Raw genomic sequence first — 7,995 nt, forward strand, 5'->3', positions numbered from 1 at the left:
CGTTGGATTTCTAGGCTGACATTGTTGGCGGTGTTTACGCTGGTTCCAAGATAGACGAAATTATCTACGACTTCAAAGTGATGATTGTCAACAGTGATTTGAGTACCAAGTCGCGAGTGCGACGACTGTTTGTTTGATGACAGGAGATATTTTGTCTTACCCTCGTTCACTCTCAGACCCATTTATGTTGCTTTCTTGTCCAGTCTGGAGAAAGCGGAACTAACGGCGCGGGTGTTGAGGCCAACGATATCAATATCATCGTCATACGCCAGCAGCTGTACACTCTTGTAGAAGATGGTACCTTCTTTATTTAGGTCTGCAGCTCGAACTATTTTCTCCAGAAGCAGGTTGAAAAAGTCGCACGTTAAGGAATCGCCTTGTCTGAAACCTCGTTTGGTATTGAACGGCTCGGAGGGGTCCTTCCCGATTGTGACGGAGCTTTTGGTGTTGGTATAAGTTTTGCGGGGATACCAAATTCAGACATCGCGGCATAAAGGCAGCTCCTTTTCGTGCTATCGAAAGCAGCTTTGAAATCGACGAAGAGGTGGTGAGTGTCGATTTTCCTTTCACAGGTCTTTTCCAAGATTTGGCGCATGGTGAATATCTGGTCGGTTGTTGATTTTCCAGGTCTGAAGACACACTGATAAGGTCCAATCAGTTTGTTGACGGTGGGCTTTAATTTTTCACACAATACGATATATACGATAGAACCTTATATGCGATAAAGAATTTTCGAGCATTACCCCTGTCGGCCAGCTTATCAAGCTCTTCCTACTCACGCATTTCGGCATCTTTCTTTTTCTGTCTGCAAATGCGTCTCGCTTCCCTCTTCAAATCCCGGTATCTATCCCATCCCGCCCGTTGTGGTCGATCGTAACGTTGCGAAATAGGTAGCCTGTTTTCTCTCCGCTGCGATCCGGCACTCCTCGTCGTACCAGTTGTTCTTTTGTACTTTCTGAAAACCAATGGTTTCAGTTGCAGCTGTACGTAAGGAGTTTGAAATGCCGTCCCACAGTTTCCTTATACCAAGTTGTTGACAAGTGCTCTCAGAGAGCAGGAGTGCAAGCCGAGTAGAAAATCGTTCGGCTGTCTGTTGTGATTGCAGCTTCTAGACGTCGAACCTTCCTTGTGTTTGATGGCGTGCGTTTTTTGTTGCACAGAGGCGCGTACGAATCTTGTCAGCAACAAGATAGTGGTCCGAGTTGATGTTAGGACCTCGGAGCGCACGCACATCTAAAACACTGGAGACATGTCTTCCGTCTATCACAACATGATCGATCTGGTTGGGGGTTTTTCGATCCGGAGACAACCATGTAGCTTGATGTATCTTCTTATGCTGGAATCTAGTATAACACATAACCATATTTTGGGCCTCGGCGAAGTGGATCAGCCTCAACCCATTTGGGGCGTTTAACCTGTTTTCAGTCGATCGCAGTTATAAAACAAAATTTGCCGAATGAGCTGAAGCCCATACCAAAATGTATTTATGAAAAGTGTTTGCAACATTAACAAAATACGCAGTAAGGAAAGAAGTAAGGAAAGAAGTAGAGCACGGTGTTGTGGGTAACATCACGGAAAGTAATTCGGAATAATGAGCGCAGCGGTCTGTTGTTAATGAAAAACAAGAAAAAACGTTTACTTCGGCTCCACCGGAGCTAATATACCCTTGACAAGTGCATTTCTTTTAGTAACTATGTGTTTGAGTAAATCTAAAGACATAACCGGGTTCAGTTTGTATGGAAGCTATATGCTATAGTTAAGCGATCTGAACTATTTCTTCGGAGATCACATTATTATCTTATTAAATAAGCTGTGACAACTTTTGCGAAGAAACATTGTGAAATGTGAAAGTTTTCCATACAAGAACTTGATTCCTATCGTTCAGTTTGTGTGGAAACTAATTTATACTCTTATAGTGGTCCGATAAGTCAGTTCCGACATATGAGCAGCTTCTTGAAGAAAAAATGCTGTTTGCAAAATTTCAAAACGATATCTTAAAAACTGAGGGACTAGTTCGTACATATACAGACAGACAGACAGACTGACAGACAGACGGACATGGCTAAATCGACTCAGCTCTGATTCGAAAAATTCGTGAATTCTATTAAATGGTGTTATTAAGCTAGTTTAGCTAGACTCAGATCTAGATAGACAAGTGCAATTTTCCTTATTTTTTTTTTTTTTAATTTTCAGATACATTTGCACAAAGGTAGCAATAATAGTTACATTGCACAATGCATTTGCATTTTTTCGTTGCTTTCGGCTATTTTGTAATCATCAAAATCGACAAGAAAGTGCGCTTAGCAAACTATAAATGAGTTTTTATTACTATTTGTATGTCGATGGGCATATTTATGTAGAAGAAATATGATATTATATTTGCGATTAAAAGTCATTAAACAAACTAGTTGCATATAATTATTGTCAGTAATGGCTAGTAACTGCTAATTATATCGTAAATCTGGGTATTAAATTAGCAATGTTTGTTGTTGTGTTTTCCAGTAAATACTACGAAGTATGAATTATGATGTAAACGTATGTAAAGTAATGTAATTTCGCTGCTTCTTTTGTCCATACACCATATGTAGGTAATTGAAGTTAATTAATGAATACTATATATGAGCTGATGTTAAAGAAAAAGCAAAGATTTTTTCGTTGTGCCGAAAAAATATATATTTATTTGGTTACATGGATTGGTTTAGGTATATACTAAAAAGTCGTCTATCACTATCTATTGGGATTTTATGACTATAACCGCCCTTTATTAGATTTACTGTAGGATTATTGTTTATTTAATTTTTTTTCACGGCCTTTCACGTCAGTTGTTGCCACAGTAAATATTTTTCTAATATAATCGAAAGCTATAGTTACGTCCCAAAGATGGGTGACTCATAGTTTAATCAGATCGAGATGTACGTATTTGTTTGTCGAGTGTTTAGTGCAAAACAAATAGACGCAATAAAATTCATTCGTTCGAATGAAAATGAAGATGATAATAGCCAAATAGAAGGTTAGGCCTGTAATTAATGATGCTAAATCGCAAAATATGGTTAAAAATTTCAGTTACATAAAGTCTCATAGTTATATGGGTCTTCAGCTAGTTTTCACGCGATTTTATCCACTTTAGGTACAAAGAAATACTCTTTTTAGAAAAATTAAATATATCTTTATATTATGAATTTGTGAAGTATTGACTCGAGGTAGTGAAACTTAATGTTTGTGGCTCATTTATTCTATGAATTCTCGCAAAATTAGCAGTTTTTAACAAAACTGTTTTATATGGGGAGTGGGCGGAGTTATAATCCGATTTCATCCTTCTGTAAATTAACTTTTTTAAATGCCTAGCCTCTTCTTTAAAAATTTCATCAATCAATTCTGAAGTCACCAGAGGATGTGCTTTGTCTTTGAGCAGTCTTATATTCAATTTTAGTTAACGCTTTTGCATGTGTGGAGGGACAAATAAGGCATATCTGCTAATTTTTTTAGTGGCATGAATGAGGGCTTTTTTGTTTGTATGAGTGTGGGGTGGTGAATTATTTCTAAAGTCTCGGTATTATATTATATTTTCGTTATAAAAATATATTATACTATGTTCGGACCGACATTGAAAATATTTTGAAAACACATTTGTGGGTTGTGGAATCTAAGGGGGTTAACCTGATTTAGAAGCTTAAAAAAATCGATTTTTTTTGTTCTTAAATATTTTTAAAAATTATATTAGAATATGTCCTTAAAGTTATAGATGGAAATTCGAAATATTTTCGAAGCTAGAAGGGAAATAGTGATCGAGCATTTAGCAGATATATTAGCGTTTGATGCGCGATTTCTCGGGTCGTCATTTTTACGATTTTACTGAATTGGCGGGCAAGATAGAAAAAAACCTAAACGTCGGATCGAATTGGGGTAAAATTTAATATCTTTGGCATTAAATTATTTTCTATTTAAACTGAAAAAAACCAAGAAAAGTCATGTTTGAACATATTTTTAAACAACATAAAGTGGAAAATTTTTGGCAAAACCCATTTTTTTTCAAATTTTGAAAAATTGTAAAATTTTACACTTTTTTTTACAACATTTTTAGTTAAGTTAGAAGATATGTTATTAAAAAATATGAGTCTATTCTAATTTTTTATTTCATATGGAAATTCCGACCTGCATCCTGCCCGCCGTCCGGCAAATGCACTTGCGAGGTGCATCGGGTAATTGCTTTCCAAAAGCAGAATATAAAAGATTTTGTATTCAAATAATTTTTTTGTTTGTCGAGAGAGGACTTTGCTTCTCAATTGCCTACTCAGTCCGAAGTAGCACCTGTTGACAAGAGTTATGCGTTGGATTTCCAGGCTGACAGTGACTATTTAGGGCCAGCAAAACATTATAATGAGTGGAATGTAAGTTTTCAAGTAGTTTTCAGCGAAAACACATGGATGTGTTTTTGTTTGACAGATTTTACAAGGACGAAAACACAAGTTTTAGGGCGAAAACCAGTTTTTCCCACGAAAACATGTTTTCATTGTCGGTCTGAACATAGTATTAAACTTAACACTTGTCGCACTTTCCTCAGACGGAAATTTTAAACCTCTTTAGTAACAACCTAACTGTAGTGAATTGTTTAGTGCCAATATATTATCATATTCCAGGAAAAATATTATGATTTTATCCTGTGTATTCACGACAACAATTTAAAAGTTTATTTTTTTGTTATTTTGTTTAGCCACTTTGCTATTAGTTGAAAACATATAGAGTATCTGTCTCACTTTTTATAGTGTTGGTTTTGTTTCACAATCAGATATTGTGGTAACTTTATGATAGCTCTTTTCGTAGCTTTCAGGTAATTGTATGATATTAACTTTTAACGGTACTTCAGATGTTATTTGTTTATGAAAATGTAGTTAATAATTCTCCAAAACTTAGACTATAAATAAACGATATTTAATTTTTTGCAAAAAAATATGAATTAAGGGCAAATTATTTTATTTTATTTGGATTGTAGGATCGTCTTATAACATATTAGGTTGTCAAAAGTCTTGCGGTATTTTTATTGAATTTTCAATTGTTCATAAAATTTTTTTTGATGACTCATGCCCAGCTCTTGACCGATGCCACGGCTGCTACTATGTCTCTTTCGATCAATTCATCGATTTTATCGCAATTTTCGACGACAGGCCTTTCGGAGCGTGGCGCATCTTCGACCAGCTCGGTGGAAATGGAAACTGTATCGGGTCCACAAACTGCACAAATTTTATTGGCGGCTATTGGCGGCATTTTTGCCTTTATCGTAGTAGTACTGTAAAATATGCCGTATTTTCTCTTCATGTCCATGTCTCCATGTTTGCGACGCTATAACTCACGAACGACGTAAAAGAAACGACAATCAATCAAACACGTGTTAGCGCGTAAAATCAGCTTTCCAAAAAGGTAAAGCATGACCCGATGCGACGACGTAACTAGAATTATGCGCTCTCAGCGCCAACTAGCGAAAATACCGCAAGACCTTTTGTCAACCTAATATTATAAATAAGGGGTGTTTATTTTAGGCGTGTGGTCAATACTTTTTTCGGAATTCTGTTCTTGACAGCTGCTACTTGATTTATATTTTATTTAGTCGATGGATGCAAAGTCAGTCAGGGGTGTTGTCGAATCCAAGACAGAATTGCTTAGCTGTCAGAATTGCAAATCAATTCCGATTTTTAATGGCGTCACAGAATTTAATTTAATTTTCGTCTGTTCGAACATACGCAAAATCAATATTCGAACCAGCTGTTTACTAATGTGACAAAACCTGCAAATAAATACATTTGGAAGCAATCCTATTCAAGTGTTTAATAAGTTATGAATTATAGTATAATAATATAATAATATCTGAATTCATCATGACACCTACTACTTTTTTTGATCGGTTTCAATTCTGATTCCGACAACTATCAGTTTCCATAACACTCCTGACTTATTCCGACAACCATAGAGGGGTTGCCAAAACATTTATTTTGGTTGATAACTCGACAAAATTTAATTTGTGCTAGAATTGAAGCCGAACAACTATCAACCGCGTCGCATGTTCGGTAAATGGGCCATATGACCATTGAACCCTATTTTCACAATAAAATTTTGTTCAGCATTGAATCTCACCTTTGTTTAAATGAATTCGTTAATAAAAAAAAAAACTGTCGCATTTGGAATGATGTTGATCCACAGGCCACAGTTTTGACGCCTATATTGGACTATATTTCCCCAAATAATGTTATAGTAAATAGAGTCAAACTTAATGACTTTGTTCCTTATATTGAGAGCTATTGATGGGGACGCCCTTTGGCTCCAACAAAACTTCACTTCTTACCATACAGTCAACTAAATAATCAATGAATTCAAGGAAGTTTCAATGAGCGCGTTATCTCGCTTCATGGATCTATGACGAAGCCATTAAAATCGTGTGATTTAACAATGCCTTCTAAATTCGAAAAATCAGTTTTAAAAGTTTTCCATAAAAACACTGATTCCGATTGCTAAGTTTAAATGTCCGACATTTCCGTTTAATGAGCAACTACTAGGAGAAAGGAGGACGCCTGAAAATTTCAGATCAATATCTCAGAAACTGAAGAACTACAAACCTCAAAAGTATTTTCTATTGCTTCCCGCTAATTGCCATCAAAAGTCAATTTTGTTTAAATCTTTTTAGGAGAGATACTCAGCAATGCACTCGGACTGCTATGTAAAGTTCTTTGTGATGCCAGACGAAAAAATTCCGATAGTTCTATATCAGCTATCTATGGGTAAAAACTATCTGAACCTATCACAAATTTGCTTAAGTGTTTTATTTATATTTCATGAATGTCATAAATTATTTTTCACGTAGATTTCTAAAAGTATAAGTTCCAAGGTGTGTCTGCATTTACCCGGCAAAAGCGGGACATTCAAGTTATTCTAAACAGCTTGATTAAATGTGTACCTACTAATTGCTTTTCAATTATTCACTCAATACCACTTTACATATTAACCAAAGACTGCAAGTGTAATTTATGTTACAATTCATTTTATTTGAACAGGTAATGGTTCCTGTTTACCACAAAATATGCAAAGTATAATATAGATAAAAGCACCAGATGATCAACTCGACGAGACGGTGTCCATATGAAGCAATGAGAGATGATCTGTATTCGAATGTGTCCTGATAGTTGCAGATGAATCAATGTATCAATGATGTGATTTGGCGCTCTGGATTGCTGACGATTCAAATAGATGCACACAGGATCGGTGAATTGTATAACCGTAGAGTCGCGTGAGGTGTTCAAGCGGCGCAGTGTATGAGCAGGAATAAAGGGATGTTCAACTTATTCCAGTGTGAGAGCGCCTCAAAATAAACGTTTTTTTACAACATTTTCCATTATGGCCAGATTGAACAAAATAAAAATTTTTGGGCATTTAAATTAAAACACCCAACATTTATTACAATTGCAAATTATTATATATTGAATTTTTAATGTATGGCGAAACTACTTAATTCCTTTTTTATGATTTTATGGTATGTTAAAACAACTGACTTTCGATATTTCAATACTTAATAAGGTGAATTAAGCCTGTTAGTTCTAAATTAATAAATGTTTTTAATCATTTGTAACAGAAAATTAATTCCATTATGCATCAAATTAAAAAAGGTTTCATAATGTATATTTAAATTTCGCATTTTCTTTGATTTTCATTATTTTAAATTTTTAGTAGAGATCTTTAACGGCGGCAATAAATTCCTCCGTTCACATATATTATATATTTCGTATAATTTCAATCTGGCCGTTTCCAATTGCAAAACGTCAAAACCTACGCAATCCAGTCAACTGTCAAAGTTCGGTAGGTTTTGACGTTTAGCAATTGCTCTCTCACTTCCAGTGAGAGAGGAGTTGGGGATCTCATTATCTCTGGAGTGAGTGGCGGCTTAACTCATTTAAACACAGCTAATGCAGCTAGCATCCGGTGAGATGTTCATTCTTATTGCATGAATCTCGA

Source organism: Bactrocera latifrons, unplaced genomic scaffold, assembly GCF_001853355.1.
Source record: "Bactrocera latifrons isolate USDA-ARS-PBARC rearing strain unplaced genomic scaffold, ASM185335v1 scaffold_33, whole genome shotgun sequence".
Classification (NCBI taxonomy): domain Eukaryota; kingdom Metazoa; phylum Arthropoda; class Insecta; order Diptera; family Tephritidae; genus Bactrocera; species Bactrocera latifrons.